The 12,364-nt window shown below is 52.4% G+C and overlaps 1 pseudogene; it reads right to left on the bottom strand.

The window, feature by feature from the left end:
• Nucleotides 1-12,364, bottom strand: part of LOC118700713 (zinc finger protein 271-like) — a 342,045-nt pseudogene that overhangs the window by 323,264 nt on the left and 6,417 nt on the right.

Consider the following 12,364-nt stretch of genomic DNA (forward strand, 5'->3'; position numbering starts at 1 on the left):
GGATGTTCAGTTTCCTCTGAATGTTAGAGAAACCATCTTTCTTGTATTCAATCTGGTAACCTTCTTCTATACAGTCTGCTGTCTCTCCAGAATGAGGGCTGAGATTTCTAGACGGGCTGATGAGTCCCCTGACTCAGGAGTAGACCCAGGTGTGAAAACATCCTGAGTGGTGTGGGAAATGGGAGGAAATGGGCCACATCCTGAAGGAATTCTCCGACCTATAGTCTGGGATTTTCCCCATAAACAAATTCAGAACCCAGCTGAGGTGGGGAAATATCTGAAAGAGAAATACCAGGATGAGCCTAAGGAGAGAAAGGTCATTGCAGTGAGCTGGGCCCTGGCATATGCTTATTGCACTCTGTTGGAGACTGTAGGACAGCAGACGGAGGCAGGGGGCAGGGAGATAAATCAGCTATCCCAGTCACTCAGGCTCTGCTGCAGCCAACAGCCCAGGCTCAAAGCCAGCAGCTAAACCAATGGCTGTTGCTACCAGTACCAGAAAGTGGGAAATGCACGGACAAGACCAATCGACCAGTGGATGATGATGATGATGATGATGCAGCAGAAGGAACCTCAATGCCTCCTGACATAAAATCAGGAGTCAAAGCAGCAGGTGCAAGACCAGATGCAAATATTGAGTCCTTTTCCCTGAAGGACCTTCGTGGCTTACGGAAGGATTACACCCGACGACCTGATGAATCTATAATTAGTTGGTTAGTCCGTCTCTGGGATGCTGCAGGCGAGGCTACAATTCTGGATGGCACAGAAGCGAGGCATTTGGGATCCCTATCACATGATCCTGTCATTGACCAAGGAATGATGAGGGGGGCAAACCCTCAGAGCCTCTGGGCACGGGTCTTGGAAAGTGTTGCACAAAGATACCTGTGTGCAGATGATCTTTATATGCAACAGACACAGTGGAAGACCATAGAGCACGGGATCCAACGCCTGAGAGAGATGGCAGTGGCAGAGATTATCTTCTCAGATGATGTGACAACTAGGAACCCAGACTTGGTGCCATGCACGTCTGTGATGTGGCGGAAACTTGTGTGACTTGGGCCACACGAATATGCTTCTGCTTTAGCCATAATGAAGCGGGATGAGAGGGATGAGACTGTGCTGGATATGGCAAGGAAGCTCCGAGCATATGCAGATGCTGTGCATGGCCCAACACATGCCAGAATTGCAGCGGTAGAAAACACGTCTGCAGAACTTAGAGGATAAGATAGAGGAGAATCATAAGAAGCTCAGAGAGGAGATTAAGAAGACCTTCTCCAAATCTCGGCAGTACAGATCAGAGGTTCTGGTATCCAAGGCAGACGTTCCCCAGATGGCCAGAGAAGGTACACCCCACAAACAGAGCTGTGGTTCTACCTGCGTGACTGTGGAGAAAACATGAGGAGGTGGGATGGAAAACCTACTGCTGTTCTGGCACGACGGGTGCGTGAATTGAAGGAAGCCACCAGGAAGAAAGCAGCTCCAGTTGCCCGTAGCCGAACCACCAGGTATGATGCTGATGATGCCATGTCTGATCCCCTTGAAGGAACATCCAAGACATATGCCCAGGGAAAGAAGGATAAGCAGGCTTAGAGGGGCCCTGCCTCTAGCCAGGTAGAGGCCAGGGAAAATTGTGTTTTCTGGTCTGTGTGGATTCGTTGGCCTGGCACATCGGAACCACAAGAGTATAAAGCTTTGGTTGATACTGGTGCGCAATGTACATTAATTCCGTTGAGACATGTGGGGACAGAGTCTGTTTCTATTGCTGGTGTGACAGGGGGATCCCAGGATTTCACTTTGGTGGAAGCTGATGTGAGCCTCACTGGGAATGAGTGGAAGAAACATCCTATTGTGACTGGCCCAGAGGCCCCATGTATTTTGGGCATAGACTACCTTCGAAGTGGGTATTTCAAAGACCCAAAAGGACTCAAGTGGGCATTTGGGATAGCTGCTGTAGAGACAGAGGGCATCCAGCAATTGAACACCTTGCCTGGGCTGTCTGAGAATCCATCTGCAGTAGGATGTCTGATGGGAGAAGAGCAACGAGTGCCAATTGCTACCTCCACAGTGCATCGACGACAGTATAGAACCACTCGAGATGCTGTGATCCCCATCCATAAGATGATCCGAGAGTTGGAGAGCCAAGGGGTGGTCAGCAAGACCCACTCACCCTTCAACAGCCCCATTTGGCCTGTGCGTAAATCTGAAGGAGAATGGAGATTGACTGTGGACTACCGTGCATTGAATGAGGTGACTCCACCACTGAGTGCTGCCGTGCCAGACATATTAGAGCTCCAGTACGAGCTTGAGTCCAAGGCAGCGAGGTGGTACGCCACTATAGACATTGCCAATGCATTTTTCTCCATTCCTCTGGCAGCAGAATGCAGGCCTCAGTTTGCTTTCACGTGGAGGGGAGTGCAGTATACCTGGAACCGACTGCCCCAGGGGTGGAAGCACAGCCCCACCATCTGCCATGGACTGATCCAGACTGCACTAGAAAGGGGTGAGGCTCCAGAACATCTGCAATATATTGATGACATCATTGTGTGGGGGAACACAGCTGCGGAAGTGTTTGAGAAAGGAAAGGGAATCATCCAAATCCTCCTGGGAGCTGGTTTCGCCATTAAAAAGAGCAAAGTAAAGGGACCAGCTCGTGAGATTCAGTTCCTGGGGGTGAAGTGGCAAGATGGACGGCGTCAGATTCCTACAGATGTCATCAACAAGATCACAGCAATGTCTCCACCCACCAATAAGAAAGAGACACAAGCTTTCCTAGGTGCCATAGGCTTTTGGAGGATGCACATTCCTGAGTATAGTCAGATCGTGAGCCCTCTCTACCTGGTCACCCGCAAGAAGAACACTTTCCACTGGGGCCCTGAGCAGCAACAAGCCTTTGCACAGATCAAGCAGGAGATCACTCATGCAGTAGCTCTTGGCCCAGTTAGGACGGGACCAGATGTGAAGAACATGCTCTATTCTGCAGCCGGGAGCCATGGCTTGTCCTGGAGCCTTTGGCAGAAGGTGCCTGGGGAGACTCGGGGTCAACCACTGGGATTTTGGAGTCGAGGCTACAGAGGCTCTGAGGCCAACTACACTCCCACAGAGAAGGAAATCTTGGCTGCCTATGAAGGAGTCTAAGCCACCTCAGAGGTGATTGGTACAGAAGCGCAACTCCTCCTGGCACCCCGACTACCGGTGCTGGGGTGGATGTTCAAAGGCAAGGTTCCTTCCACTCACCATGCCACCAGTGGCACATGGAGCAAGTAGATTGCTCTTATCACTCAGCGCGCCCGTATAGGTAAACTGAATCGCCCTGGGATTTTGGAAGTAATTACAAATTGGCCCGAAGGTGAGAATTTTGGTGTCACAGATGAAGAACAAGAACCAGTGACACGGGCTGAAGAGGCTCCTCCATATAACCAACTGCCCCCAGAAGAAACACGCTACGGTCTTTTCACTGACGGTTCCTGTCTCATCGTAGGGATGAACCAGAAGTGGAAAGCAGCCGTATGGAGCCCCACACGACAGGTTGCACAAGCTACTGAAGGAGAAGGTGGATCCAGTCAACTTGCAGAACTCAAAGCCGTTCAACTGGCCCTGGACATTGCAGAAAGAGAGAAATGGCCAAAGCTCTACCTCTACACTGATTCATGGATGGTAGCCAATGCTCTGTGGGGATGGCTGGAGAGGTGGAATGTGTCCAACTGGCAGCGTAGAGGAAAACCAATTTGGGCTGCTGAAGAGTGGAAAGACATTGCTACCAGGGTAGGGAGGCTACCTGTGAAGGTCCACCATGTAGATGCCCATGTCCCCAAGAGTTGGGCTAATGAGGAACACCAAAACAACAAACAGGTAGATCAGGCAGCAAAGATAGGGGTGTCAAAGATAGACTTAGATTGGCAACAGAAGGGAGAGTTATTCCTAGCTCGATGGGCCCATGATGCCTCAGGCCATCAGGGCAGAGATGCCACCAATAAGTGGGCACGAGACTGAGGGGTGGATTTAACCATGGACAGTATTTTTCAGGTTATCCATGACTGTGAGACATGTGCTGCCATCAAGCAGGCCAAGCGAGTGAAGCCCCTATGGTATGGTGGGCGGGGTCCAAGTACAAGTATGGGGAGGCCTGGCAGATTGACTCCATCCCACTGCCCCAGACACGCCAGGGCAAGCGCCACGTGCTGACCATGGTGGAAGCCACCACTGGATGGTTGGAAACCTACCCTGTGTCTCATGCTGTGGCCCAGAACACCATCCTGGGTGTGGAAAAGCAAATCCTGTGGAGACATGGCACCCCTGAGAGAACTGAGTCGGCCAACGGGACCCATTTTAAGAATGGCCTTATCAATACCTGGGCCAAGGAACATGGTATTGAATGGATCTATCACATCCCCTATCATTCACCAGCGGCTGGGAAAGTTGAATGGTTCAATGGATTACTTTAGACTACCCTGAAGGCACTTGGCGAGGGAACTTTTAGAAATTGGGAAATGAACTTAGCAAAAGCCACCTGGATGGTCAACACCAGAGGGTCCATAAATCGACCTGGTCCTGCCCAGTCTCAACCCCTGCACACAGTGGATGGAGATAAAGTCCCTGTACACATGAAAGGTATTTTAGGAAAGACTGTTTAGGTTACTCCCACCTCAGGCAAAAACAAACCCATCTGTGGAATTGTTTTTGCTCAAGGACCTGGTTACACTTGGTGGGTAATGCAGAAAGATGGAGAAAGCTGTTGTGTACCACAGGGAAACCTACTCTTAAGTGAGAACTGTGTGTAAGGTTTCATTGTGATGCCTTGATGGATGGAAATAGAATAAGGGGTGGATAATGTTCCAGATTGCAATGCAAGATGTATTCCATTACCATCTGTATGGCAGATTATCTTTGTCAAGTGGGCAGTTTGCCTTATCTGTCTCTTTGAGTGACCACAATCAGTCCTCCCTGGGGAGAGGACATCTGCTGATAACAGACTATTGAATGTCACTGCACGATTGATAAGAACTATAACATCCCATTGGGAGATGTTCCGCCCAGAGGGTGGAGCCAAGCATTGCTACCCGGATATAATCCAGAAGTTTTGAGACACCAGCACGGCTTTCTCCACTGGATTCCCCAGAGGAACAGCAGCTGCCTCTTCTTCCACTGCATCTTCAGAGGAAGAATACATCCTTCTCTACAGGCCCCCCTTCCTCCAACAGAACCACCCCTGACACTTCAGGAGGACTGAAGCCACATTTCCAATTGGACTGCCACCAACACCCTGACCCACAGGGTGTCAGGTTGGGTTCTGACTCTGTCAGTGTTGTTCTAGTGTACTGCATTGTTTATTTTATCCTTTATTTTTCCTTCCCTATTAAAGAACTGTTATTTCCTGCTCCCATATTTTTTTTTGCCTGAGAGCCCCTTAATTTAAAATTTATAGCAATTTGGAGGGGTGGGGAGAGTTCACATTCTCCATTTCAGGGGAGGCTCCTGCCTTCCTTAGCAAACTCCCGTCTTTCCAAACCAAGACAGTTTATTAGGGTCTAACGCTGCAGGGGTCTAGGGGTTAAAGAGAACAGCAAGGGAGGGTTGAGGGTATAAATACAGGAAAAGAGGGAGTGGAGGAGAGCATCAGGGATCTAAGGGTTTAGGGGTAGTGTACAGGGAAAGGGACCAGTAGGGAATACCAGAGTGGAAAGGTGGAGACATAGACTGATGGGAAGATAGGGAAGGGAGAACTCTCTAGAACATGAACATATGAGGGTAATAGGGGTAGGAAAGGCCAATGGGCCAATGGGGAGGACAGAACTGGGACAAATTACCACAGTGCTTCAGAGCACCATGGGGGAAGTTTCTTTCCTCACCCTGATCTGTGAGGAATGCCCAGAGCCTAAGGTTCATCTCTCCTGGGCATTGCTGTTGCCCTCTCCCCATTAGGCTCACAGGCCTTCACAACTCCCCCTTTTTGTTTAGTTAAAAGTCTTCCCCTATGGATTTCTGCAAGCACCTAACAAAATAAGGGAACATTACTAACATAACAATAGCTATAAGTCATAATAGTACGAAAGTAATAACTCAAAGAGGAAATAGTACATAAGATTACGATACAACTGAAATAATTGAACAGGTACTAATTGAACAGGAACTAATTAAACAACATCTTTTTTGTGGAATGCAAGATTGATAGGAAGTTGTATTGTTCAGGCAGTACAGAGCTGTTTCCTTTTTCAGGTTATTGGTTGCATCTATACGCCGCATCTTTTGTTCTTCTTTTCCATGCTGCTTGTGCTTGTCATCATGGCTTTTGGTGAGGCTCGTTATTCTTGTAGAACGGGGACCCCCTCTCTCAGTCCCTGCATGCCTTGCAACGCTTCTTATCAGGCATGGATTCCTGCTTTGGGTTCCTCCCTCTTTTGCATTGGACAGGGGCCTCCAGGGTCTGCAATCTCCCTGCCATCTCCCAATCACCTTCCCTAGCAGCTTGTTCGCACACCCCTGTGCAGTGCTCCTCAGGCTCGGTGTTAGAGTCTGGGAATCACTGTCTTCTGCTGAGGAGGAGGGCCTGCTGGTAGAGGAGCCGTGCTCCTGGGTAACCGGGGCGGCCCCGTGCCGTGGGCTGCTGGCAGCCAAGATGGCTGCCTTCCGGTCACCATCATGGCCACTTCCGGCTCCGGGGATGTGGGAGCCACAAGTGTCATGGCCCCAGGGGTGGAGCCCGGGGTGGAGAAGGTGGAGACCACAAGGGGAAAGGCAGGGCCTGCATCGGGAAGGGTGGTACTGATGGAAAGGGGGGATCCTGACGCAGGAGCGACCATTGACACGATGGGCGGAGAGGAACTCGTTGCAGGGGAGGAGCCTGATGATGGAGGAGCAGGAAAGGGCAGAGGAGAGGTGGGAAAGTGGCCATTTTGGGGTGCAAGGGTGGGAAAACTTGGATCAGGAGGCAACAAAATGGCAGGGCTGGCCACGTTGCCAGCGCCATTTTGCAGAGTAACAGCAACTGAGGGAGATGAAGGAGGATATGCAGGCACAGGAGGAAGGTTGAGGGGAAGGTCCAGAGCGGCACAGCCAGTGCTGTCCTGGTAAGGGGAGAGAGGAGATTGGGAGGCATCAGGGAGACAGCAGCAACCCTGTGCTGGATAGTGACATCCACCTGCTGACTGCTCCTCAGGAGAAGGAGAGGGTTTAGGGGCTTGGGGAGGGGATGAAGGGGAAGTGGACTCAAAACTTTTCCTGAATTTTCCTGATTTTTTAACTGAATCATAAATAGAAAAAAAAAGAAGATAAAACTTTTTGCCATAAATGGAATGAAAAAGACAATAAAACTTCCCCACTTTAAAATTTCCCTCTATTTATAAAACAAATGACTTGATCCCAACCATATCCCAAATCTCAAGCCATAAAACTGATTCCCTTGTAACATAAAATATTTGAAAAGAAAAGGAAAAAAAGCTTTCAAATTCCCTTTTGAAAAATGAATTCCCCAAGCAACAAGGGCTAATGTAATTGGATATAAATCTCCTGTTGCAGAACGGTGAGTTTTGTGCCCATTCTGCCATCTTCCCACCCACAAGATTTAAAATGAGAAAACAAAAGAAAAGGGTGACTCTGACTGAAACATACTCATCCAGCAGTGCGTCAGCAAAGGATCTTGTGGGGGTCTGTCGAGGAGAGCGATCCTCCAGTCCGTGACTCTGGGAGGGTTGCAGGTCTCTCCCCTCAGCATGCCCAGATAAAACTCAGAGGTTGCCTTAGGGTAGTGGCTGACCTGAAGGCGACTTAGATTCCAGCGATGTGGAGACGCTCTCCAGGGGTACCAGATGAAGGTCCCTGTTCGGGCACCACCTGTTGTGGTCTGCAGTGGTGGTGAATGCAACCTTCCCTGAGAGCATCTTGTGCCAACAGGCAGGAGCCATGAGAGCACCAGCACACACAGACACACACAGAGACACACACACACACACACACAGACACACAGACACACAGACACAGACACACACAGACACATAGACACACACAGACACACACACACACAGACACACACACAGACACACAGACACACACACAGACACACACACACACAGACACACACACACACACACACACACAGACACACACACAGACACACGCGCACACACACAGACACACACACACACATAGACACAGACACACACACAAACATAGACACACACACACACAGACACACACGCGCACACACACAGACACACACACACACAGACACACGCGCACACACACAGACACACACACAGACACACACACACAGACACACACAAACAGACACACACACAGACACACACAGACACACACGCACACACACACAGACAGACACACGCACAGACACACACAGACACACACACGCACACACACAGACACACACGCACACACACACACAGACACACACACAGACACACACACAGACACACACACACACACACAGACACACACACACACACACAGACACACACACACAGACACACACGCACACACACACAGACACACGCACAGACACACACACAGAAACACACACACACACGCACAGACACACACAGACACAGACACACACAGACACACACACACGAAGCAGCTCGGCAGTGAAGACACGGGAGGGTCCAGGCATGGAGTTCCAATGTGCTTTATTTCAGGCGACACTGAAGAGGTCCAGGGGCCAAGGCGAAAGCCAAAGGAGGGTCTAGGGCATAAATGAGGAAAAGAGGGGGTGGAGAAGAGCATCAAGGATCCAATAGTCTGAGGGCTCAGGATGGTACACAGGGAAGGGAGCAATAGGGAATGCTAGAGTGGATAGCTGGAGACATAAACCAATGGGATTACAGGGAAGGAAGAATTTACCAGAACATAAACATATAAGGGTAAAAGAGGTAGGAAAGGCCAACGGGCCAATAGGGAGGAGAGAATTGGGACAAATTAACATAGTGCTGTGAGGCACCATGGGGGACGCTTCTTTGCTCACCCTGAGCTGTGAGGAACACCCGGAGTCTAAGGTGCATCTCTGCAGGGGATTGCTGTTGGCCTCTCCCCAGTCAGCTCACAGGTCTCCAAACACACACTGGAGATGTCTGGGGCCGTTCATCATTTCTCTGCTCTCCAGCACGGAAGTAATGGACTCTGGCTACATCCCTGAGCTTGTGCCCGTGGCAACCACCCCTGGCAATGGGGCTCCATGGAGCTGCTCTCAGGAAACCCCCCAAGAGCTGGGGAGTGCCCCAAAACCACCTCAGAAACATGAGATACCCCAGCATCTCTTCATGAACATGGAATATCCAAAAACTCACTCAGTAATGGGCTTCCCCTCCCTTCATCATCCCCAAACTTTGGCCATCTCATTCCAGACCCCAACCCACATTCCCAGTCCCAACCCCAACCCATCCCACCCCTCCTGGACATCAAGACCCCTTTCCCAAGCTGTACTTCCCTCATTTCACACCTCCCAAACCCCATCCCACCCATCCTGTCCCATCCAATGCTCATCTCACCCCTCCTGATTTGCATCCCACTTCGCCCAATCTCCTTCCAACCCCATTTCACCCTGAGGGGCTGTGGAATCAAGGAATTTTGGCGTGGGATGGAGTAGTTTTCAGTGGCATTGAGCGGTTTTGAGCTGACAGATCAATCCCTCTCATCTTTTGGAGTGCCAAGAAATAAAGACAACCAAACCAAATACCCCCAAAACCCCCCCCATATCCTTCCAGATATCTCCCAGAATCCAAGTTTCCCTCAGAACACAAGTAAAATGCAAAGCTTTAGATGCCTTTGATGAATTGGGTCGATTTTTATCCCAATTTTCTGTGTTTTGAAGGGAGGGAAATAAATCAAAAGATAATGAGAGGCAAAGGAACACAAATCACTTCCCACTGTGTATCAGAAAGAATGTGGGTGACCAGGGCTCTGACCAATGTGGGTCCTCCCATGGGGGATGGAGTTGGAGTAGTGCACAAAGCTCTTCCTGCAGCTGGGGCATGTGCAGGACTTCCCTTACCGGTGCCTCCGTTGGTGTCTGGTCAAGTGAGAGCTGCTGGTGAAGCTCTTCCCACAGGTGGGACACTCGTAGGGCCTCTCCCCAGTGTGGATGCGCTGGTGCCTGATGAGGTGGGAGTTGCGCTTGAAGCCCTTCCCACAGTCGGGGCAGAGGAAGGGCCTCTCCTCTGAGTGAATGCGCTGGTGGCGGAGGAGACTGGAGCTGGTCCGAAACTTCTTCCCACACTGGAGACACTCATAGGGCCTTTCCCCTGTGTGGATGCGCCGGTGCCTCATGAGGGTGGAGTTGTGCTTGAAGCCCTTCCCACAGTGGGGGCAGCGGAAGGGCCTCTCATCTGTGTGAATCCGCTCATGCAGGAGGAGACTGGAGCTGGTCTGAAACCTCTTCCCACACTGGGGACACTCATAGGGCCTGTCCCTGGTGTGGATGCAGTGGTGCCTGATGAGTTCTGAGCTGCAGTTGAAGCCCTTCCCACAGGTGGGGCACTCGTAGGCCCATTCCCCAGTGTGGATGCGCTGGTGGGTGATGAGGGTGAAGTTGTGCTTGAAGCCCTTCCCACAGTCAGGGCAGCGGAAAGGCCTCTCCTCGGTGTGAGTCCGCTGGTGCTTGATGAGATCGGAGCTGGTCCGAAACCTCTTCTGACACTGGGGACACTCGTAGGGCCTCTCCCCAGTGTGGATGCGTTGGTGGGTGACGAGGGCGGAGCTGCAGCTGAAGCCCTTCCCACACTCCCCACACTCATAGGCCCATTCCCCAGTGTGGATCATCTGGTGGCTGATCAGGGTGCTGCTCTGCCTGAAGCTCTTCCCACACTCCAAGCACTTGTAGGGCTTCTCCCCATCATGAAGCTGCTCATGGACCACGAACTTTGAGCTCTGGCTGAAGCTCTGTCCACCTTCCTGGCTCAGGGTGGGTCTTTCCTCCTCAGAGCACCCTGGGCTGGATTTGCAGCCCCTCGTCCTGTGGGATCTCCAGGGTTTTTTCTCTCCATTGGATTCCTGTGCCATGGAGTCACTCAAAATGGCCTCTTCCATGAGGTTCTGCTGTGGGGATTTTTCCTCCCTGGTCTCCATCCTCAGCTTCTTCCCTGGGGGAGGAAGGACAAGGAGAGGATGGGATTTGCCTCCGTGCCAGAGGGAAGGGGAAGGAGATCCCCCCAATGCATCCCCGGCAGGACGGGGTTGGCAGCAGGGTTGTCCTGCAGCCGGGGGCTGTGCTGGACTGGGAGATGGAGCAGGAGAGAGGGGAAAGGGGCACTGACTTCCTCCTCACCTGACTGGGGCTCCTGGGCCATCTTCCTCTTCCTCGCAGTCTCCTGCTCCATCTGGCCAAGGTGTGGGAATCCTGGTTTGGGGAAAAACAAGGGATCAGCATGTTGGGTTTAAAAGTCCCACTGCCCAAGTGCAGCTGGAGAAGTCACTGTTCCTGCCAGGCTCGGGGGGCCCGGACCCTGCTCATCCCCAGCCTCCCCCATCCCTCCAGGCTGCTGGGCATCCCCCGGCTCTGGGATTGCCGCTCTGCGCTCTCCCCACTCCAGGGCTCCCACGTTCCCCTCCAGCTCCCCCGGGGATCCCCAAATCCAACATCTCTCCTCTGCCTGCCGGTACCAGGCATTCGCCACGTGGGACACCCCAAGATCCCTCCAGGGCCATTTCCGGGCCGGCTTTGGGGTCCTGCAAGATCCCTGCCCTGCCAAGCCACCCTGCGGGAGACCGCCCGATGGATCTGGGGCGAGCTCCCCGCTCACCTGCGGTTCCGGGGGGGCGATGCCGGGGGAGCCCGGCCCGAGCGGGGGAACCGCGTGGGGTTGGTGCTGCTCCTCCTCCTGCTCCTCCTCTGTCCCTCCTCTTCCTACTCCTCCTCCTCCTGCTCCTCCTCTGTCCCTCCTCCTCCTCCTACTCCTCCTCCTCCTGCTCCTCCTTTCCTCTCGATCCTCCCTTTCCCTTTCCTTTTCCCCGTCTTCTCTCCCTCCTCTCCCTCCCGCTCCATCTCCGCTCCCAGCCCGGCCCAGACAGTGCCGGCACCCAAAAGCAGCTGCACTCTGCCCTGGGTCGGTTCCAAAGCGGCCCCGCCCCGCCCGGCACTGGGAGCGATACTGGGAGCACTGGGAACGATGGTGAGAGCACCGGGAAGGAATTAGGAGAGCTCTCCCTGCCGGTCCCGCTCTTATTGGGAACGCTGGGAATGATGGTGAGAGCACCGGGAAGGACTTAGGAGCGGTCTCCCTCCCAGTACCGCTCTTACTGGGAGCACTGGGAACGATGGTGAGAGCACCGGGCAGGAACTGGGAGCGCTCTCCCTGCCAGTGCCGCTCTTACTGGGAGCACTGGAAACGATGGTGAGAGCACTGTGAAGGAATTAGGAGCG

Source organism: Molothrus ater, chromosome 35 (genome assembly GCF_012460135.2).
Source record: "Molothrus ater isolate BHLD 08-10-18 breed brown headed cowbird chromosome 35, BPBGC_Mater_1.1, whole genome shotgun sequence".
Classification (NCBI taxonomy): domain Eukaryota; kingdom Metazoa; phylum Chordata; class Aves; order Passeriformes; family Icteridae; genus Molothrus; species Molothrus ater.